Source organism: Sturnus vulgaris, unplaced genomic scaffold, assembly GCF_052056855.1.
Source record: "Sturnus vulgaris isolate bStuVul1 unplaced genomic scaffold, bStuVul1.hap1 Scaffold_192, whole genome shotgun sequence".
NCBI lineage: Eukaryota > Metazoa > Chordata > Aves > Passeriformes > Sturnidae > Sturnus > Sturnus vulgaris.
Genome location: NW_028276155.1, coordinates 4,046,151 through 4,070,423, shown reverse-complemented (window position 1 = coordinate 4,070,423; position 24,273 = coordinate 4,046,151).

The window sequence follows — 24,273 nt, the reverse complement described above, 5'->3', positions numbered from 1 at the left end:
TCCTTCTGTGAGAGGAGCCTGGGAATGCCTGGATCCAATCCCAGCCCCAGACTTTGTCAAGGATTTATGTGTAAAGGATTATACAGGTGGAATTGAACCTTTGTACAACTTTGTCCCTCAACATTAAGAATGGAAAACCAGAAGTATTTATATACATAGAAATATGATTGATTATGATCATGATTAGACATAAAGATCTTAATAATTTTTTTTACTCCACAGTACAGGAGCTGTAACATCTATTTTAATGTAGTGCTCTAGAAATTGCAGCACTTGTAGCAATTGTATCAAAGCAGAACTAAGTAGAGATGGATGTCACTCCCCCAGACCAATGACCCTGGGCTCAGGGTCCTTTAGCTCAGCCTCAAGCAGTGACCCTGAGGGGTATCTCCACTGCAGGGATGGAATCTCTGCACCCACCCAAGAAGGGAAATGTCAGGAGATGCTGCCACTAAAATTTGGGATGGGGCTTTTCCAGTCTGAAGTGCTGCCCTGTCAGTCAGATGTGCCCAGGCTGTGCCAGCTCAGCAGCTCTGCACAAGTTCTCAGTGGTGTCACTTGGTTGCTCCTTTCTCTGGGGATTTTACCAGCTCTGCCACAGCTCCAGCTCCCTCTCAGGATGTTGAACTTTGGGACGGAGGAGATAGGCTTGTTTCAGCATTATTCACCCCAAAAGCATCGTGATTCTCCCTCTTCATTTCCCCCTGGGGCTTTGCAATCAGGGCCTTGCTGGAGTTGTTTGAGCCCATTCCAGGCAGAGCCTCCTGCTCCAGCAGGAATTGCCTTTCCTGTGCCATGGCCAGCCCAGGTCCCGCTGCAGGAAAAGCCCCAGGCCAGCCCCAGCACAGGGAAGGGCTCGGGCACAAGAGCAGAGAGCCGTGGTGGGACCTGTGCCAGGGAGAGCCTGAGGCACCAAAGGCACCTTGGCAGCAGCAGCTCCCTGCAGGCCATGGCCAGAAGCCTCCTGGGCAAGCCAGCCTGGTGGCCACCACTGCAGAGCTGCTGGCTCAGGGGGGATTTCTGGCTGGGCTCTGTATTCCTTGCATGTCAGCACATAACAGCCCCATTGTGCCGGTAAAGAAGCCTGATGGCAGTTACCGACCAGTTCAGGATCTCAGGGCAGTCAATCAAAGCACCATTACTCGTTTTCCAGTGGTGGCCAATCCATGGACTTTACTAAGCCAATTGGCCCCTCATTATACTTGGTATAGTGCAGTGGATTTAAAAGATGCTTTTTGGACTTGCCCTCTGGATGAGAGTAGCTGGGACTATTTTGCCTTTGAGTGGGAGGACCCAGACACAGGCAGAAGAGAACAGCTTAGGTGGACGGTAACACCCCAAGGTTTCACTGAGTCACCAAACCTTTTTGGGGAGCATTAGAAGATCTCTTGAAGTCCTTTGAGTTACCAAAAGGGATTAAGTTGTTACAGTATGTAGATGATTTGTTATTAGCAGGAGAAACTGAAGAAGAATCTAGGAAGGGTACTATAAATCTTTTAAATTTTCTGGGAGAAAATGGGTTAGAAATATCCAGGTCAAAGTTACAATTTGTGGAGTCAGAAGTACGTTATTTAGGTCACTGGATCAGTAAGGGAAGAAAAATCTAGACCCCCTGAAAAGGGTTTCAGGAATATTGAATATGGGACCCCTGAAGTCTAAAAGAGAAATAAGAGAGTTTTGGGGTCTTCTGGGTTATTGTAGGCAGTGGATAGAGGGATTTAGTGGGAAAGTAAAATTCTTATATGAAAAATTGACTACAAATCACTTGAAATGGAATGAAAAGGATCAAGAAAATTTTGAGCAAGTTAAAGAGGCCCTTCTGCATGCTCCTGTCTTAAGCCTTCCTGATTTAGACAGGCCATTTCAATTATTTGTTAATACAATCTATCAAACAGCTTATGGAGTATTGACTCAGGATTGGGCAGGAAGCAGAAAGCCAGTGGGATATTATTCCAAGTTACTTGATCCAGTTAGCAAGGGCTGGCCAACATGTTTACAAGCTCTCGTAGCAACTACATTGTTAGTAGAAGAAGCCCGAAAAATAACTTTTGGGGCACCACTGGAAGTATACACTCCCCATAACATTAAAGGAATTCTTGCTCAAAAGGCTGAAAAATGGTTAACAGACAGTCGAATATTAAAGTATGAGGCTATCTTAATAACCTCTCCAGAATTAGAATTAAGAGTGACGAATGTACAAAGCCCAGCCCAGTTTCTGTACGGGGACCCAGGGGAAAAATTAATACATGATTGAATAGAAGTCATAGAATTACAAACAAAAATACGTCCAGATTTAAGGGAACAGGAACTGCGAACAGGAGAAAAATTATTTATTGATGGATCATCTCAAGTGTAAAAGGGAAAAGAAAATCTGGGTATGCTATAATTAGTGGAAAAAAAATAGAAGTAAAAGAATCTGGTCCCCTTAGCTTGTCCTGGTCAGCACAAGCCTGTGGACTTTATGCATTACTCCGTGCATTGTTGTTATTAAAGGATCAAGAGGGAACCATATACACGGATTCAAAGTATGCTTTTGGGATTGTGCATACCTTTGGAAAAATCTGGAAAGAAAGGGGATTTGTAAACACTCAAGGGAAAGGATTAATACACCAAAGATTAGTCAGCGAAATACTTGAGGCTTTAAAAGGTCCAAAAAAGATAGCAGTAGTACATGTAAAAGGACACCAGAGGGGGAGAGACATTAAAACAAGAGGAAACAATTTGGCTCATGATGAAGCAAAAAGGGCTGCCCTAAGGGAAAACAACAGTGTAATTATGACTTTTAAAGAGACAGAAATACAAACTGAAACACCATACTTTTCTTTAACAGAGGCAGAAGCTATAAAGAAACTAGGGCCAACCCTGAAGGAAGGAGAATGGATTCTACCTGATGGTAGAAAAGTAGTCCCAAAACCTATAGCCCGACAGATCCTGGACAACTTACATTGAAGAATTCACTGGGGCACAAGAGCACATTGTGACCACTTTTTAAAATTTTAAGGGTGTATGGGAATATTCGAAATTGGGAAACAAATTACTCAAGGATGTGTCACACGTCAGAAGATGAACAAAAAGATGTTGAGGAGTCCTCCCTCTGGAGGCCCTCAGACAGCCTATCAGCCATTCAAAAAGATCCAAGTTCACTTTACTGAATTACCTAAAGTAGGCAGGTGGAAATATCTGCTGGTTATAGTAGATCAGTTGACTCAGTGGGTAGAAGCATTCCCTGCGGCTAGAGCCACAGCTCAAACAGTAGCTAAAATTTTATTGGAGCATATTATTCCACGATTTGGAATAGTACAAGTTATTGATTCAGATCAGGGCACTCATTTTACCTCGAGAATAATTAACAATTTAAGCCAAGCATTAGGAATTGCCTGGGAATACCATACCCCATGGCATCCTGAAAGCTCTGGACGTGTTGAAAGAATGAACCAAACTATTAAACAACAACAAACTAAATAAGTGATAGAAACTAAATTACCATGGACCAGATGCCTTCCTTTAGCTCTGTTAAATATAAGAACCAAGCCCCACTCTGAAACTGGGATCTCACCATATGAGATGTTATATGGATTGCCTTACCCCCAAGGCATGACAATGGATCCCTCCCTGGTTGGGGACAAAACCATTCAGGGGTATCTTACAACCATCACAAACAATTTGAGGGAATTAAGAGAGAAAGGCATTTTAGCTCAAACCACTCCTCTCGATTTTCCAATACATTCCATCAGACCAGGACAATATGTATTGATAAAATGCTGGAAAGGAGAAAGTTTAGAACCTCGATGGGAGGGACCATTTCTGGTTCTTTTAACCACAGAAGCAGCAGTCCGAACGGCAGAAAAAGGCTGGACTCATGCTTCAAGAGTAAAAGGACCAATACAAAACAAAGGATGGAAAATTATTTCAGCACCAGGAGACCTAAAAATCAAATTAAAAAGGGAATTTGAAAACTGATTAATTGTAATAACTTCATGATTAGGCGGAAAAGAAAACTTGACACCACAAAGCAGTATTGATAAGAAACTGGCATAAAGTCATTGTATTTGGGGACCAAAAGGGAACGTGTGATAGAGATATATATATATAAGAGAAAGATATTATTGTATGTTGTTATTGCTTAGAATATCAATTAAAATTGCTTTGAGACATTATATTGTTAAAGTCTAGACATCCTGGATTCGCTGCCAACTGCAACCCCATTAAGTTCAGAAGCTGAACAGCGCCGATGGAAAAGAATCAGATGCCTCCTTGATCAGTGGGAAAATCCCAGACAAATTGAAAAGTTTCTCCGGACTTTCCGACCGCCAACATTAACCAATTTATTTGAAGAACTGCAACTCAAGAGAAAGAGACTGGTAACACCTATTATTGAGGAGGCCCAAAAACAATTGGAATATTGGCAATGTTGTATTCATGGCTTAGAATGCTGCCCATGGATTCGTATTCTTTGCACTTGCTGTTTTAATTCATGGTGGAGAGTAGCTAGGGCAAAACAAAAAGAGAGACAATTGCTTTGTTTCAGTTGTTCAGGGCGTATGCATGATCAGCTAACAACAGAAAGATTTTTTAGTGACTTCTATGGGAAACCATTAAGACATGAAAACAGGACCTTTTATGCCACAATTCAACTAATAGAGAATCAGGACCAACTACTCCTTGCCATATTAACTTCTGTGTAGGCTAAAGAACAAGCAATCCAAAATATTATAAACCAGAGTATCATAACTGACAGTTGCTGTGGAGAAGAAGTCTATGTGCCACATAGTAAATACGTCTCACCAGCAAAATGGCATCGTGAGAATATTTATTGGTGGAAAAGAAGGTTTAGAAGACCAAAAAGAGGAACTATTTAACTGAAATAGCGTAATTTTTGTTGTGGCTGGCATATCTCCAGAGCTTTAGTAGATTGGGAAAAATAGCTAATCAATCTAGGGAAAGAGATAAGGCAGTGCTGCAGAACTATAAATATTTTGTGCCATCTTTGGAACAGAAAAAGTTAAAATAGATCGTGCGAACCTTATGAGGCCAAGGGTACCAAAGAGAAACAAATCCCAGGATAAAAACTTTGCTACCGGGAAGATTGACATCTCGGCCCTTGGCTGCAACCCAAGGGGCCTTGAGACAGGTAGAAAGTTAAAATTCCTGAGGATTCTTTTCATGGTGCTTACAATAATACCCCTGGCAACTGGTTTAATCCATAAGACAGCATGGAGCAGAAGAGAACAAGCCATGCCGGAACAAATTACAGGACAACAAGCAGCACAAAAGCCAGCAGTAAAGAAACGAACCCTTCCTGATCCCTGTGACAAATGCAATCATTCCATGTAGGTCAAGGATAAGATGGAATCAGTTTTTGTGGCACACCCACATATTAGTGCAGCTTGTTATGATCATAACAGCTTCTTAGAAATTTGTGTGAAAAGTTCAAAATTGTATTGGGTAAGAAAGAATTTGGGATTCAGGGGGCGAGCTCCTTACCCTAATGATAATCAACTCTGTCCTAGATATGAACATTTTTTGTGTTTTGAAAAGGATGAAAAAGGAAAAGGGCCAAAGAAAAAACTAATTGGAAAACAAAAAGAAACAATGAAGGATAGGGAAATAATCAGAAGGCAAGAATTAGAGGAACTGGATGAGCTGTATAAACAATTAAAACAGCACTATAGCAACTGGGATTTGCCAACTTCAAACAAAAATTTGTTTGTAGATCTAATGCAAGAAATTGCCACAGAATTGGGATTATCTAAATGTTTTCTTTGTGGAGGACTTAGAATGGCTGAAAGATGGCCATGGAGAGGTGAGGGTTTAGCTCCAGAACAATTTTTAAAATGGAATCATACTCAAATTTCTAAGACCCTAAAACGGCCTGAAGGCTGGGTCCTGAGTCATCAAATCATTGGAACAGTTTGTATAACTCGGGAAGGGAGAAAATACACTGAAGTGGTGGGATATACTCCTTGCCTATCTACTTTAGTAGTAAATTCAGACAATAACACAAAGACCTGGCAACCCAAGAGTCCTACTGGATATTGGGGAATAGCAAAAGAAATGGATTGTGAGTGGAATAACCAAACTGATTTGTGCTGGCATAACAGTCCTGGAGCTAACCCCTACCAATCCATAAAAGATTTAAAATCTTATTGGGAACAACCAGAAAACACAGAAAACAGATGGAAAGCCCCTGATGGAATATATTGGATTTGTGGGCAATGAGCATACAGTGAACTACCCCAAAAATGGGAAGGAACTTGTACCTTAGGAATTATACGACCCTCCTTCTTTGTCAGACCAAGGTCTAAGGGCAATATACTAGGAACACCACTTTATGAAACCTTAGAAAGAGAAAAAAGAGAATTAAATCTCGACTTTCTGATGGCGGGAGGAAACCAAAAATGGAAAGATGAAGAATGGCCTGCAGAAAGAATTAGCACATTATGAACCTGCTACTTGGGCTCAGGATGGGTCTTGGGGATATAGAACTCCAATTTACCTATTAAATTGGTTGATAAGGCTCCAGGCAGTAGTGGAAGTCGTCTCAAACCACACAGCAGAAGCTTTAAAGTTGTTGGCCAAACAGCATCCACAAATGAGAGCATTTGAACATCAAAAGAGAATTGCCCTAGATTATCTGCTGGCAGAAGAAGGAGGAGTTTGTGGGAGGTTTAATGAATCTGAGTGCTGTGTGGAAATAGATGATCACAGGGAAGCCATCACAAAACTTGCTGATGAAATGAAAAGATTGGCACATGTACCAGTTCAAAAACGGAATTCTATCCTGAAAGCTGATTGGTGGGATAAACTCTTTGGAGGTGTGTGGTGGAAAAAATTGGGATTCATGCTATTATGTTCTGGTTTAGGACTATTGTTTCTGCCTTGCATGATACCCTGTCTAATTAGACTAATCTACTCAGTAATTCATTGAATGCAACTTACAGCCATGCCCATGGATCCAGAATCAACAGCAAAAAGGAAATTGAATTTCTTGATGGTACTAAAAGCACAATCCACTCACACTCGAGGGAGAGAGATCGAGAAAATGGTGACTTAATGCAAAGAGAATACCCTGGCACGTTAAATGTTAATAAAATTTGATAAGGAGTGTGAAAAGCTGAATGCAGCATGAGAAATGTTAGAAAAATTGGAGGCTAGTATGAAGGAACATAGAGAATACCAAGCAACAGCTTTTTAGAGCACGAATCAATATGATCAAAAAGAGAAATGGGGGAATTGTGATAAATGTGATTTGTGGTAATTAAATTGTAACTATATTAACAAAATTGTATTTAGATCAATAGAAGACAATTGTTACAGAGTGAGGGGGGAGATGAGTGAGACAGGGCAAAGGACATCTTCCAGATGTTGGGAGTCGAACAAGGATGTTGGAAGGGAATAACAGAAGGACGTAGGTCTGATAAGCAGCATCTAGAAAGAAAGTTTCGACCTTGAAATAGGTCAAATTGGGATGATTCCATGCATGGAACTTAATTTTATTGTGGGAACTTATGCTTAGTTATATAACCCAAGCTTAGAGTGCTTGTGCTACAAGGTTACACAGCAGACACTGATGAAGACGATGAGACTTCATCGGAAACAAGACCCTCAAAAGGAAGAGAGACCCCTAACCATTAGTAGAGCATGCACCAAACAACACAGTGATGTAGATTTTTAGGAATAGAAACTAGGAGGAGTTTTCTAGAAACTTCTGTAGCCTGCAGTATATAAGTGGGATTGTTAGCCTGGATGCTTTGGTACGAGAGGAAGGGTGAGCCCCTCCCTGTACCCCTGGTCAGTTTTGCTTATGCTTTATACGAACCTCAATTATACTAAATTACTTACTCTTAAATTTTACATATCCGGAAATATATGTATTCTATACTTTGATTGTATTCATCTCAAATACTTTGATTGTATAAATTTATAAACATTACTAGCAAAAATTTGCAGCTAAATTTAATCTTGTTGTTTGATAAATTGGATAAACAGAACAACATTCATAACCCTTCCTTCCTTCCTTCCTTCCTTCCTTCCTTCCTTCCTTCCTTCCTTCCTTCCTTCCTTCCTTCCTTCCTTCCTTCCTTCCTTCCTTCCTTCCTTCCTTCCTTCCTTCCTTCCTTCCTTCCTTCCTTCCTTCCTTCCTTCCTTCCTTCCTTCCTTCCTTCCTTCCTTCCTTCCACCCTCCCTTCCTTCCTTCCTTCCACCCTCCCTTCCTTCCACCCTTCCTCCCTTCCACCCTTCCACCCTTCTACCCTTCCTTCCACCCTTCCTTCCTTACCCCTACCGAATGATCCTCCATCACTGACCAGGATCCCCAGAAAATGCTCCCAGCTGCAAGGCTGACACAGCTCCAGGAGCCTTTGGACACCTCTCCCAGGGATGCACAGCCTCCCCTTGTTGGGCTGTCTGTGCAGGGCAGGGCCCTGGACTCCATGATCCCACCGGGTCCCTCCCAGCTCAGCCCCTCCCACAATTCTCACCCTTTGCCTCAGCCTTTGTGTCCTTGAGAGGAGCAGGCAGAGCTGTTGGGGCCGGGCCAGGAGCAGGGCACCCCAACATTCCCCTCTCTGGGACACGGCAGCTGTGGCAGCCCCAGCGTTCCCCTGTCTGTGACACCACAGCCCTGGCAGCCCCAACCTTCCATCCCTGGAGACGCTCCATGGCAGCTTCCAGTCAACGCAAGGCACCGGCCACGGAGCACCCCCAGCCTGGCCTGATGGGGATTCCTCTGCACACAGCTCGGGCAAGGCCCCCCTGGACACCTTCACTGTGCCACACACAAGTGTCACACACAGCTACAGAGCTCTGCCCACAGCTGCCAGGAGGAGATGATTAAAAAATTAAAACAAAATTTAAAATTATAAACCACAATAATCAAACCCATCCAAGAAAACAAACAAATCCAACAAGAACAACAAAAACAAAACCAAAAACCACTAGAGAAGGAGAACATCTCCCCCAAATAGACCCGTTCCATCCTTCACTCAGTACACCTGCACACACACAGGGGCTGAGACTGCAAAAAAAGAGAATTCCTTGAGTACATTTGCAGGAAAAGCAGGTTTAGGACAGGCTCTCAGTTCCGACTGTTCTCAGCAGATTGAAAACGGCCCCTTTGGCACCTGCAGGGCCCTTGCCAAGGGCAAGTGCCACACCCTCAGCCCATGGGGGAGAAAAGAGCTCTGAATTGACCACCCTGGCATGGAAACCCTGTTCCCAGGCTGCTTCACACACAGGATTCTTCTGGATGAATCCAGAAAGCTGAGGGTCTGCTCTGGCTCCTCCATGTCCTAAAGCTGCCTGACAGAAGAAATTGAGGGTGGGCTCCAGCAGCACAATCCCTGCTGGCCCAGGGCACAGTGCCAGGAAGGTCTCTGCGTGCCCAGCCTTTGCTCCAGCCAAGAAAAGCTCCCAGCACAGGCTCACCTTTCCTGCTCAGCCACAACCCCCGAGTGCCCCAGCAGCAGGAAACTGACGGCTCTGGGCGGCACCGATGCTGGCAAACGCCAGACCTGGGCACTGCCAGCGTCAACAATCTGCTGGATCTGCAGTGCTGGCACCCACAAATCACCAGATCTGAGCAGTGCTGGTGCTGGAACCGGGGAATTGCCGAGTTTTGGCTTTCTGTGCATGCAAATTGCTGGACTTGGGATGTGCTGGTGTTGGGATGGATAATGATTTGACAGGAAAGTCTCAGAGATATGTATGTATGTGATAAATGAGATTCCTGCTAACTAAACTGTAACTATATTAGCAAAATTGTACTCATATCAATAGAAAAAAATTGTTACAAGCCAAAAAAAGGAAATGAGTGAGAGAAAGCAGATGGAATCCTCCAGATGTTAGAAGGGAGTAGGAGAAGGACATAGGTCTGATAAGCAGCATCTAGAAATAGAAAATTTCGACCTTGAGATGGGCCAAAATGGGATGATTCCAGGCATGGGATTTAATCAGAGTCCTATTACGGTAAACATCTGCTCAGTCACACAGGGCACCTGCGCTACCTGCAGGTCACACATTGGTCATTGATGAAGATGATGAGCCTTCATCAGAAATAAGACCCTCAAAAGGATGAGAGACCCCCTAACCCATAGGTAGAGCATGTGCCATACACATAGTGACGTAGATTTTAGGAATAGAAACTAGGAGGAGTTTTTTAGAAACTTCTGTATTAATATGTATTAGCATATAGTATATAAGTGGGAATTTTGGCTTGATTGTTCAGTACGTGAGGAAGGGCGAGCCCCTCCCCGTACCCCCGGTTGGTTTTGCTTATGCTTTATAGGAGCCTCAATTATACTAAATTACTAACTGCCAAATTTTGTATATATTCAGATATACGCATCCAATATATTTTGATTTTATTCATTTATATGCAATTGTTGCTATTAAAAAAATTGCCTCAAAAATTAACCTTGTTGTCTGATAAATTGTACAAATAGAACGACATTCATGACAGAGAGAAGCATTTCCAGAGTGATCTTGGTGCTGAATGTCTCCTCAGGAGCTCTGGGCACAGAGAAGAATGAGCCCCTTGCTGGCTGGCCCTGTTTGGACAACCTGCTCCTCACCCCCATCATAACTGTGTCATGATATCACCCACCTTTGACTGACAAACCACATTAGAAAACAAAATTAAATTTATCTTTAAATTAAAAATGTTCTTAAATATAAAAATATAATTATATTTTTCTTATTTCCAATAGTACAATTCTATATTTTTATAACAAAATTTTTATATTTATAATAAATCTCTATACATTAATAGCAACCAAAAAAATTATTGACCAGTGGTTCTAAGTAACACAATTCCCTTCATTAATTAAATAATCTCTCCTGGTTATTTATTTCTCCCTCTTTATGATAATTTGAAATATTTGATAATTTGTAATAGTTGATAATTTGTAATATTTGTAGTCATTTGGTCACCTTTATTATCATCTTTTTCTCCGACAGGCTCCAGGGGGGCACTTCGGGTCCAGGGAGACATTTCTGGGGCACATTCGCGGCAATTTTGGGTCTGGGGAAAGAATTTAGAAGGAACTTGAGGACGGGAGGACACTTGGGAGCGTCGAGTGGGCACTAACAGAGAACTTAGAGATGCTGAGGGAAAGTCTGGGCTTGGGATGTTACCTGGCTGTTTCAGGGAGGCCCTTGGCGGTCAGGGAGGGGAATCTGGGGCCATTCGGGGTCCGGACGGGCACTCGGGGGCTCTAACGGGGCTCTGCGGGGCGCGGGGGGTGATGGGAGTTGTAGGCGCGGGTATAATGAGGTTTAATGGAGCCGTAGAGCATCACGGGAGTTGAAGTCGCAGCTGCAGAGTATGTCTATGCGGCGCGGGGCACGATGGGAGATGAAGTCATGGTTAGAATGGCGTTTTACCGGGACAGCGGAGCATCATGGGAGCTGTAGTCCGGGAAGTGGTTCTTACGGAGAGTTTGGGGGTCTGGGAAGGCACTTGGATAACACGTTTGCCTCTGAGTGGCGGCTTCAGATCCTAAGAGGGAAACATATACGGGAAGGGAGAACTTCGGGGGAGCCTGGGGAGCTCTAACCGGGCTCCTTACGGCGCAGGGCAGGACAGGAGTTTTCACCGGGGGGCTGGGTTATGAGGTGCTGCAAGCTCGTGGGAGATGGCAGGAGATGAATTCCCAGAAATAACTGTAAAGGGGCATCTATGGGGTTGGGAGCATTCAGGGGATCTGGGGACATTTTTGGGGAGTCTTGAATGGGCCCTGAGAGTGCTGTCAGGAAAATTAATCCACAAACACCAGAGGTTTATGTCCAAAAAGGAGACAGAGGAGTCCTTTTTGCTTTAGTCGAATAAAGGGAGAGGCCATGGGTCATTCCCCTGGGATCTCTCCAATTTTTGGATGGCACAGCCTCCTTTTTATCCTATTTTCCCGGTCGCATTTCCCCCTCTCTTTCCCCACTGGCTGAGGTACTTGAGAGGCAGAGACTTCCCGGAACGCCTGATACCTGAAATTCCCCTCTAATGTATAACCCTCCCTTTTAATTTTTAATTCTTATAGAATTCATAGTTTTTCCCTCGTTCCTTCTTTCATCTTTCGATATCCAATTTCATTTATCAGCAGCCCTGCAGTTTGTTTGTAAAGGCAAATATCTTTTTCCATTCATCAATCAGTGGAATCCATCCCATTGTTTCTTTTATCTCTCAGTGCTAGCCTTATCTACAAGCAGATTCACAGCTCATTTGTAAAGACAAAATCAACATTCCTCTCAATCCCTCCTCTTTTATTTTTTTAATAATTGTCTTTACCAATTTTAGCTATCATTGACTTAATTTCTTGTTCCTGAGTCTTTTTTAAATTTTGTTTTGTTTTGTAATTATTTGGAGTGACATTAATTTCTGTCTTTTTGTAACTATCTCTGGATCAGTAGGCGTGGCTATTACTTGCATCCTTTTGATCACATGTTGAATAAGTTGTACTAAGCAAGGGATCATGACTGGTAAAAAGATTAGAGTTGCTACAGCACATAAGAGGAAAAAAGCAGTTGTTTAACCTATAGTTCACCAGGTAGCCAAGAAAACATGTCCCATTCCCATCCTTTTCATGTTTGGATTGACACATGAGCTAATTTTTTATTCATTTTGCTATTTGTTTCACCACGTTTCCATTGTCATCTATTTGCCTATTTAGACAATAAGTGCCTTTTTCAGAAGAATGAAGCCTCCATGGACTTCCTTCTTCATCCCCAAATCCTGATCCATTATGGACCTCACTCAGGGTGCTAATCCACCATTTAGGTTCTACTGGGCTGGCCACCCATGGCCCCTTTTCAGATTCTCCTGGCCCTCCATAGACCCAACAATTGCTAAGGTTAAAGGTTTTTGCTACTTCTTCTCCTAAGGTCAAAAAATTATTTTCCCATTCTTGGCCCCAACCTAACTGATAATATAAAGGTAACATTATTAAGAGAAACATTCTAATTGTGTAATCTAATCTCCTAACTTAATTTTTACTTTCACGTTGTCTTCCACACCACCTGTGGCGAGTGAAGGCACAGAAACAGCTTAACATAAAGAAAACAATGACAGCAAGGGCTGGCCCCCAGTGCCTGGAGATCTGAGAGGAGGGATGCCCACACAGACTATTTCAGCAGGCACTCTGTGGGTGGGCACACGAGGCTTCCCCCGATGTCGACGCCCTGGCTGCTGCTCCAGTCCCCTCCTGCCGAGTGTCAGTCGCGGCTTCCCGTCCTTCTCCTCCAGCTGAGATGTCCAAATCTCTGGGGCTGCAGAGACCTTGGCCCGAGTGTGATGGGTCCAGCCGTGTTCAGCTGTCTTGACGGCTGTGTCTGTGCTCAGCAACACCTGGAAAGGTCCACGCCACTTGGCCACCAGTGGTGCTTCTTCCCACTCCTTAACCAGGACCCAGTGTCCCGGTTGGATGTTGTGAACAGCAAAGTCCAAAGGCAGGGTCTGTGCCAGCTGAGCTTCCTGTCGAAGAGATTTCACAAGAGACAGTATCCGAGCCACATATTGTTTCAAATACACATCACTTATCTCTATCCCCGCACTCGGCTGAGAATTACAAGGGTAAGGAATTCCAAACATCAATTCAAAGGGAGATAATTGAATATCTCCCCTGGGTCTGGGTCTTATTCTTGCTAAAGCCAGGGGCAGGAGCCGTACCCACGGCATCTAAGTTTCTATCACCAGCTTCAGGAGGTGTTTCTTTATTTCTCCATTCATCCTCTCTACCTGACCCAAACTCTGTGGGTGCCAGGGGGTATGGAGGTTCCACTGTATCCCTAAAGCAGTCATAACTCCTTGAAGAATTTTTTCTGTAAAATGAGTTTCCTTATTTGAATAAATTGCTTCCACCATCCTATATCTTGGAATTACTTGTTTCAAAAGTACTTTAACAACTGATCCTGTAGCTGCTGACACAGTTGGAAATGCTTCTGGCCACCCGGTTAATTGACATACTATTACCAGAAGATATTTAAATCTTGCCACTCGAGGCTTTTCAGTAAAATCCACCTGGCATCTCTGGAAGGGACGTACTGCCCAACGCCTCCCTCCCCTGGCCAGTTTCTTTGTAACTTTGTTGTTGGTTTTAGCACAAGTCAAACAATCTTCAATAGCTCTCTTTGCCAGGTTAAAGAGACCAAGAGCAGTGTTCATTTTGAGGAAGGCTTCTGCCAGTCCTCGGGAGCCCCAATGACTCCCTTCATGAAGTTGTTTTAACAATTGTAAGGCTAGAGCTTTTGGTATCCACTGCTTACCATCCCTTGTAAACCAATTATTTTCTTCTTTCCTCTGCAGCTTAATAAACCTCTTTTTTTTCCCCATAGTTTTCCAAATGCATGTATTACCCCATATGCATATTTAGAATCAGTAAAGATTTTTACTGTCTTGTCCTGGTATAATTCACAGGCTCTCACAAGCGCGTACAGCTCTGCTCTCTGAGCTGACCAGGTGTGTGATAACCTCCCCCCTTCCTTTAATTGCTTCCCATTCACGATAGACTATCCTGTAAATCATTTCCCTTCTACCACCTTTGAGGATCCATCAATAAACACATTCTCTCCCTCAGGCCAGGGAATATCCTGTAAATCTTCCCTAGCCCGTGTCTGGAGGTCTATAACCTGGATACCATCATGGATTTCTTCCTGGCCCCCTTTTCTCCAGGGCCATTTAAATAAGAGGCTGGATTAAAATTTTCTCCACTTTTAAATTCTAAATCCTCCTGTTCCATTAAACAAGATTCATACTGTAATAATCGAGCACTCATCATCCACTTAGAGGCTCTCTCAGTTAACAAAGCTTTAATCTGATGTGGGACTTTAACAATGAGATACCCTCCCCTTGTCAGCTTTCGGGCCTCAGCCACCATCAGAGCTGTGGCTGCACAGTTCTGCAGACAATGGGGCCGCCTCTGGCCACCGGGTCTAACAAGTTAGAAAAACAGGCAACAGGCCTCCGTGTTCCCCCATGCTCTTTACACCAAAATCCCTTTAGCATGACCCTGTTTGACATCCACATATAGTTGAATTTTTTTTAATTTTTTTTTTTAATTTTTTTAAATCTGGAAGAGCTAAGACTGGGGCATTAACCAATTCGTCCCTGAGGCTGCCCATACTTCCTGATTTATTTCAGCATAAGCCTTCTCAGACATTTTACACAAAGATATCACAGTTTCAGACCCTGTGTCACTTTTTACAATGCTAATTTGCATTCCCATTCTAGCTATCAAATCTCTTCACAGTGAATTACAATCACAATTAGGAACAAACAAGAATTCATGCAGTTCAAATCTGTCCCCCACATCTATTAGCAGCGGTTGAATAAAATGCACTCGCTCATCCTTCCAGGTTACTCCTTGAATAACCAAGGATCTTTTGACAATTTTCCCCCTTTAGGTATAAAATTTAAGGTGGACCGAGAGGCCCCCCGTGTCTACCAGAAAACACACCTCCTCTCCATCCGGACCCACGTTAAAAGTTATCAAGGGCTCCTGAGTGGTGGGTCCTTGGTATAATATGAGCCCCTGACACCCCTAACAATCCATTTCCATTATCCTCTGGACTTCCTCCTCCTGAGGGTCCAGTTGTTTCTGCGGACACTCGTTTTTCCAATGCCCTTCTGCCCTGCAGATAGCACACTGGTTCTTCCCCAGCAGCTGTTTGGGTCGGCTGTCCCCTGCCGAGGAGGGAATCCCTCTGCCACTTCCTTGTGACCGACCCCGTCCCCTCTGTCCCTGGGGACCCCTTGGACCCTGCGGTTTATTCCTCCGGGGCTGCAAAAACTCTGCCATCATCCTTGCTTTAGCTTCTGCCTTTTCCTCATCCCTTCTTACATATATCTGCTGCGGTTTTCTAACCAATTCCTCTAGAGGCTTATTCTGCCACTTTTCATCTTTCTGTACTCCTTTCCTTATATCAGGCCAGGCCTTAGTAACAAATTGTACCTTAAGCGATGTGTTGAAGGCTGGCCCTTCAGGATCCATCCCCCCGTGCTTCCTCAAGGCATCTCTAATCCTCTCCAACCAATGAGGGCTTTCCTGTTTCTCCTGTTCTAACGACAGAGCCTTAGCTATGTTGTTAGTTCTGGGAGCCGCTGACTTGATCTCCCTGGTCAAATAAGCACGGTAATCACGGTGAGCCAGACTGGCCTGGTTATTTGGGTCCCACTGGGGGTCTGCCTGGGGGATGGCATCATCCACCACAGGTGCATTGGGTCCAGCCCCCCTGCTGCTTGTGGATGTTCATCCTCCCACAGCTGCCGAGCTTTCTGCAAAATCATTCGTTTCTCTGATGACCCAAACAAAATTCCCAAAAGAAAACCCCAATCCTTTCACGTATAATCCGCATTTCCCAAATATTTCTCTATCTTTTCCCCCACCCCTATGGGATCATCCAAATATGGGGGTAATTCTTTTTTCAACCCTTTATATCCTGTGTAGTGAGTGGTACAATTACAAACCCAAATTCTCCCCCTTGACCCCCCAAAGGAACTTGACAGAGTGGCATCTGATGTACCCCTGTCTCTTGGGGGCTTCTGATGCCCTAAACTGAGTTCCTCTTCTAGTTCTGGGGGGTGATACAACATGCTGCTCCCCTCCCCCTACACCATCATCCTTCTCAGGTGGGGCTGTAGGAATAACATTTTCCTGATCCCCTTGCTCTGAAAGTTGAGGATACAGACGACCTGCAGCTGGCCCTGGGACAGCACAAGATGGGGGAAAGTGCTGAAAGACATCTCAATCTTCACCACTGTCCTCTTCTCTTTTTTTTTTTCCTTAACATATAGATTTCTCTAAATACCTCCACAAAATTCGACACAAATGAAATTTATCTGTCCCATAAGGTGGCCATAGAAGTCCCCTTGCCAACCTATACTCTGGCCACACAAAATAACAATATTTTGCCATCATTTCCATAGTTACTTCTAGGTGAATATATCATTTGTCCTAAGACTTCAGCATTCTCCCCAAGGGACTCTCTGGGGGTATTATGGGATTGTCATCCCTTTTGCCGGGGCCCCTTCCCAGCTGCACCCTTCCAACCCTCTCTGGGTGCCCCATTTTACCTGTGCTACCCTCCATGGGTGCCCTCCCAGGTTTGCTCCCCGAAGATCCCATTTTACTCACCATTGAGATTTTCAGTGGTCCTTCCCTGCGGACTCTTCACGGACCCCCCTGGTCCGCCACTCGTCTGTCTCCTGGACAGTCTCGGGAACCCAATGGATCACCCGGTACCGGCTGGCACCAAGGGGAGCTGATCACCCAAACTGGGTGAGGCGCCTTCAGCTCCACTCGCCGCCCGCCTCCCTGGACGGTGGAAAGATCCCGGACGAGCCCTCAAAATTGTCAGGAAAATTAATCCACAAACACCAGAGATTTATGTCCAAAAAGGAGACAGAGGAGTCCCTTTTGCTTTATTCGAATAAAGGGAGAGGCCATGGGACATTCCCCTGGAATCTCTCACACTTTTGGAGGACACAGCCTCCTTTTTATCCTATTTTTCCGGCCGCATTTCCCTCTCTCTTTCCCCATTGGCTGAGGTACTTGAGAGGCGCAGACTTCCCGGAACGCCTGATACCTGAAATTCCCCTCTAATGTATAACCCTCCCTTTTAATTTTTAATTCTTATAGAATTCATAGTTTCCCCCCCGTTGCTTCTTTCATCTTTCGATATCCAATTTCATTTATCAGCAGCCTTACAGTTTGTTTGTAAAGGCAAATGTTTCTCCATTCATCAATCAGAGGAATCCATCCCATTGTTTCTTTTATCTCTCAGTGCTAGCCTTATCTACAAGCAGAACCACAGCTCATTTGTAAAGACAAATTCAACATTCCTCTCAGAAATAAGGTAATAAAAATAGAGAACAATATTAGTATAAAAAAAAAATTTTATTAATAAGTACATTTTAATTCCAAGGAAAAATTAATTTTTTTTTTTAATGTTTGGGTTCCCAGGTGGGCCATGTCTGACATGATGACTTAAGGGGTGAGGAGCACGTTGTGCAAACAGTGAAGGCTCATTCTTCTACTGCCCAGACCTCCTAAGGAGATATTCAGCATCAAGATCACCTGGAGAATGCTTCTATCACCACTACAATGAACTGAAAAATAAAAAAATACTCAATGAATAAAAACAAAAATCATGATGTGCACTTCTAAATTTTCCTCCTTAACAGAACTGCAAACTGACTCCAATCAGCAGCACCAGCCCTGAATTCTTGAAGACAATTGAAGGAAGACAAAGAGATCCTGAGGGCTTTCTGTATTTTAATCACCGCCACAGTGGATTTGGGGCTGAGTCCAGGACCCTCAGACATTGAGAGAAGGTTGAAGAAGCTGCTCAAGGAGTCAGAAGCAAAACTCCAAGTCCCTTGGAGCATCACTGGCCCCACTGAGAGCAGGGAGTGCCAAAGGCTCCCCAGGGACTGGTGAGAGCAGATCCTTGAGGGCAGGATTGCAGGAGCCCGAGGCTGTGAGCAGGGAACTGCAATGCTGAGCAAGGCCTGGGCTGGCTGGAGGAAGCAGAAAGGCCAAGGCCTGAGCCCAGGCCTGGCCCAGCAGGGCCTGTCCCTCACGGGTGGCTCGGGGCTGTTGCTGGGGCAGTGGGATGGCAGGGGCAGCAAGGACAAATGTCACCAAGCTGCAAGCCCTGCCAGCCTCCTGAGGGAGGGCCGAGGCAGAAGCAAAGTGCAGCCCCTGCCAGGAAAGTTCCTTCTGTGGGGCTGCAGAGGCCCTGCCCGAGCCCAGGGCACAAAGGCCTGGGTGCCTCTGGCCCTGCCAGCCCTGCCCAGCCCTTGGCCATCTCTCCTGCAGGCTGTGCCCCCTGTGCGTGCTGCTCCTGTGCCCTGGCCGGCTGCACACGCCCATCTCGCTGTCCCCCCCAGCATTTCTCAGCCCAGCATTGCTGTGCCCTCCCTGGGCTCCCTGCACCCAGCGCTGCTGGCTCCTGGCACACAGAGCCATGGCATGGCCCAGCCTCACGCTGGGACACCTCGGGCACCAACATTCTGCCCTGGGAGGGACTTTTCTGTTCCCTCACCTCCAGGCTGAAACATCCACGCTGCACTTTGGGGAGGTTTCCTTCTCTTCCTTCTCCCAAGGATAGCTCTGTGTCCTGCTGTTCACAAAGAGAGAATGGCTGGTGGGAGATGTGTTGTTGAGAGGCTGTTTGGGCTACAGTGACGATGAACTTAAGGAGATTTTAAATATTCTCTGGAAGAAGGAGGGGCATCTACAAAACTTCTACATTGGACTTTGAGAGAATAGAATTTGGCTTATTCAGGATGCAGTTTTGGAGAGTACCAAATCAGTTACTGTTTTTTTTTAAGGTAAACAGCCTTTAAAAAGCAAGGTTTCCCAGGAAGGATGCAGACAATTCAAGAAAGAAGTCTTGTAGGAGCTGCCTGTCCCTCTGTGCAAAAAAGTCAGATAGAAAGGAAAATGAGTGGCCTAGTAAGGCATGGAGCTTTTCCAGGAACTCAGGGTTAACAGCAGGTGAATCACCTTTGGACAGAGGGGGACAGGCAACTCAAGAAGTATTTCAGGATGTCGCTAAGTCATGCAGAAAGAAAACTAGAGAGGTGAAAGCTCTATTAGGATTTAACCTGGCTGCTTCTGTGAAGGATAATAAAAATGATTTTAGAACTACATTAATGGCAGAAGAAGGGAAAAGGAGAACCTCTATTGTTTATTAGGGGGGATATGGTTACCAAAGATGAGAAAAAGGCTGAGACACTTAACCCATTCTTTGCCACAGTTTCCAAATATTAGACAGGAAGTCCTGAGGACAAGTGTTCTCCTGAGCTGGTAGATGGGGACAGGGAGCAGAACAGACCCCTGTAATCCAGGAGGAAGCAGCTGGGGACCTGCTGAGCCACTCAGATGCTCACAGGTGTCTCTGGGACCAGATGGGATCCATCCTAGGGGGATGAGGGAGCTGCTGGATGAGCTCCCCAAGCTGCTCTCCATCATTTCTCATCAGTGCTGGCTCAGCAGGGAGGTGCCAGAGGACTGGAGGTGCCAATGTGAGCCCATGCCAAAGAAGGGCTGGAAGGAGGATGTGGGGAACTGCAGGCCTGTCAGCCTGACCTGGGTGCCTGGTGAGGTGATGGAACAGATCACCCTGAGTGCCATCACAGGGCACCTACAGGATGGCTGAGGGATCAGAGCCAGCCAGCGTGGATTTCAATATCTGCACTGATGATCTGGATGAGGGCATTGAGTGCAGCATCAGCAAATGTGCAGATGGCACCAAGCTGGGTGTGAGTGTGGATGTACTGGAGGGTAGGAGGGCTCTGCAGAGGGACCTGGACAGGCTGGATCCAGGGCCCTAATCCAACAAAGTGAGGTTTAACAAGACCAAGTACTGTGTCCTGCACTTTGGCCACAACAACCCCTGCAGCGCTCCAGGCTGGGGACAGAGTGGCTGGACAGCAGCCAGGCAGAAAGGGACCTGGGGGCACTGATGGACAGCAGGCTGGACATGAGCCAGCAGTGTGCCCAGGTGGCCAAGAAGACCAATGGCTCCTGGCCTGGATCAGGAATGGTGTGGCCAGCAGGAGCAGGGCAGTGATTCTTCCCTCCTGCTCAGCACTGGTTGGGCAGCACCTCGAGTGCTGTGTCCAGTCCCTCAGCTTTTCCACACAGCCCCAAAGCCCATCCTGTCAGTCCTGCAGAGCCTCTCCAGCCCCTCCTCATTGCCCACAACAGGGAGCCCCACACCCAGACACAGCAGCCCAGATGTGCCCCCCGGCCTGTGGTGCCTCTGGCAAGGGAGCAGCAAGAGGCACTGCAGGATCCTGCGGACAATTCCTGGAGCACTTGGAGGATGATCCTGCTTCCCAAAGGATGGTTTGTTTTTTTTTCTCCTGCTGCCAGCTCAGGAACTGAAATAGGGAGTGGAGCCAGAGAGGAAAGGGCAAACAAGGATGGGCTGTTTGAAGGGTAGGGAAGTAGGGTGGGCAATAGGAAGACATCAGGAGCAAGAAAGTGGATAGAGAGCAACGGTGAAGCCAAGGAAATGCTCAGGGCAGTTTGGGAGTGGTTGCCAGGCAGCCCTGGATCTGAGCAACAGCATCTGCAGTGGGACAGGAAACTCACAGCTCATGGGAACAAACTTCCTGGCTGACTTCAGAGGCCAAAAGAAAGCTGAGTGGTTTCCCTGCTGTCCCCCAGCCCTTGCTGGCCCCAGGGGCTGATGGCATTTGTGCACACTCAGCTCCATGTCCCCACAGCAGCACCATGGGGGTGCTGAGCCTGCTGTGTGCAATGCAAACAGGGGCTCCTGAGCCAGTGCTGCCGTGTGTGTGCCTGCAAGGATGCGGCTCCTGTGTGAGCTGGGGGAGAGGCCAGGGCTGCAGAGGGGGGATGTTGTTGGCAGGTGCATGAGGACGCTCTGGGACGCTGCCCTGGGGTGTCCAGGGCAGTGGGGATGGATCAGCCCCTGCTCTGCTGCTCCTTGCCAGGGTGTCCCCCTTGCAGGCACCTTGCAGAGCACCCATGGCCTGTCCCTGCTGCAGCCCCGGCACTGCCACCCCCAGGGCTGTGCCCGGCCCCGAGAGCACTCAGGCCCTGCAGCAACACGAGGGCCAGGAGGGCAGCGGGGCAGTGGCACGGGAGCAGCACTGGCAACACCAAGTGCTGCTGCTGCTGCTGGGCACAACTGCTGTGCCAGCACTGATCTGCTCCCAGGTATGCACACACACATTGCTGCTGCAGCTGCAGAGAAGGGAACAGAAGGGGCATCTCTGGAGAAAACCCTGCTGGGAGAGAGATCCTTCAGGTTGTTTAAAACCACAAAGAGTATAGCACCTTATTTGCAGTCTGTGGCCACTGGGAAGGTGGAGAGAAAGAAAATGAGAAATGGCATGAACAATGAAATTTCTTTAAGGATTATAGTAAAAAAGTAAAACAAAGACAGTAACCTCCAAAATGAAACCAACAAGAATTAGCAAAATGGCTTTTATTACAAATGATTTGCAGAAATTGACCAGCAGTTTACAGTTTCTTAAATCCTCCAGTCATCAGTGTCCACACTGCAGCCTTGAGCTCCTGGTTCCTCAGGCTGTAGATGAGGGGATTCAGGACTGGAGGCACCACTGAATACAGAACTGACAATGCCAGATCCAGGGATGGGGAGGAGATGGAGGGGGGCTTCAAGTAGGCAAAAAACCCAGTGGTAACAAACAGGGAGACCACGGCCAGGTGAGGGAGGCAGGTGGAAAAGGCTTTGTGCTGTCCCTGCTCAGAGGGGATCCTCAGCACAGCCCTCAAGATGTGGACATAGGAACAAACAATGAACACAAAACAACCAAAAGCTAAACAAATACTAACAGCAAGGAGCCCAAGTTCCCTGAGATAGGAGTGTGAGCAGGAGAGCTTGAGGATCTGGGGGATTTCACAGAAGAACTGGCTTAGGGCATTGCCTTGGCACAGGGGCAGGGAAAATGTATTGGCCGTGTGCATGAGAGCATTGAGAAAGCCACTGGCCCAGGCAGCTGCTGCCATGTGGGCACAAGCTCTGCTGCCCAGGAGGGTCTCGTAGTGCAGGGGTTTGCAGATGGACACGTAGCGGTCGTAGCACATGATGGTCAGGAGGGAAAACTCTGCTGAGACGAAGTACATAAAGAAAAACACCTGTGCAGCACATCCAGCATAGGAGATGTGTCTGGTGTCCCAGAGGGAATTGTGCATGGCTTTGGGGACAGTGGTGCAGATGCAGCCCAGGTCAGTGAGGGCCAGGTTGAGCAGGAAGAAGAACATGGGGGTGTGCAGGTGGTGGCCGCAGGCTACGGCGCTGATGATGAGGCCGTTGGCCAGGAGGGCAGCCAGGGAGATGGCCAGGAAGAGGCAGAAGTGCAGGAGCTGCAGCTGCCGCGTGTCTGCCAATGGCAGCAGGAGGAAGTGGCTGATGGAGCTGCTGTTGGACATTTGCTGTGTCTTGGCGTGGGGATCTGTAAGAAAAGTAATTGTGGAATAGTTCAGTTTGGAGAGGACTTGAAATATCCCAGCCCAGCTTGGTGGCACTTTCCCCCCACTGCCTGCCCAGGGCTCTGCTGCCTGGAGCTGTCCCTGCCAGCAGCTGCTTCCCTGTGCCCAGGGCTGGGCCCTGCCAGTGCTGCCAGAGCCCAGCCCAGCCCTGGGGGCTCAGCTCTGCCCTGCAGACCCCTCCCAGCACAGGGCACTGCCCAGGGTCAGCTCTGCCTCTGCAGGCTCTGATGGCAACATCACAACAACCCTGAGGAGGCTGGAAAAGCGACACGGATGCTTCCTCTATGGGGCCCTGTGCTGATTCATTTCTTTGCCTGGTTTACTGAGATCTAAGAGAATTTTAAAAAATTTTTCTCAACCTAAACTGAGAGATGAATATCAATGTGCAATCTCCCAGCAATGCAACCCAGTGCAGCAGATTAAAAAAGCAGGACTTGCCCTTTTATGCAGCCCCTGCCTCACTGTGCTCCCCATATAATCTCCTTGGAAATGTTCTGCAGTCAAATGTCATGCTGAGAGCAGCCCTGCACTATCCTCAGCACACAAGGACAACCCTTCCAAGCCTCACCAGCTGTCTCCTTCCACCCAGACCTTGTCCCCCAGTGCTGGGAGCAGCTCCCAGGGCTGGCTGAGAGCTGTCCCTGGCAGGCAGCAGAGTCCCTGCCCCAGCACAGCGCCCTGGGCTGCAGGACCCTGCTCTGCACCACAGCCCTTGGCCGCCCTGGCTGCTCTACACAAGAGATCATCAGAGAATGCACTCACAGAGTCTGCAGGCATTGGGATGTTCCAGCTTTAGGAGATCACTGCAGGAGCTGCAGCTGCATTGTCCTGCAGCCAGAGGCTTCCTGTGTCAAGGGCTGGGAGTGATTCTGCCCCAGGCACTTCTGAGCATCTTCCCAGCCCTGACTGATTGAAGCTCTCTGTGCCTCTCTGCTGTGCCCGGGATGGCTGCAGGCAGTGCCCCAACCCTGCTGGGCTGGGAGAAGAGCTGCTCATCAAGTGAAATGTGTTTTTGAAGCTCTTCTTGGTTGCCAGGATCGTCTTCTGAGCCAGGAGCCCAGCCCAGCTCAGCAGCACAGATACAGCACAAGCACTTTAATGACCCTCTCAGGAATTGAGGCTGAGTATCTGAAAATCAGTCCCTGTGCGGGAGCTGAAGAAACCTCTCAAGAACTCCAAGTCACAATCAAACTCCAAATTTTCCTAAAGTTTTAATGGGTCCCACTGAGGGACACGACTGAGAAAGTGTCCCCAGGTTCCAGTCAGAGCAGGAAATTGGAGGCAGTGATGA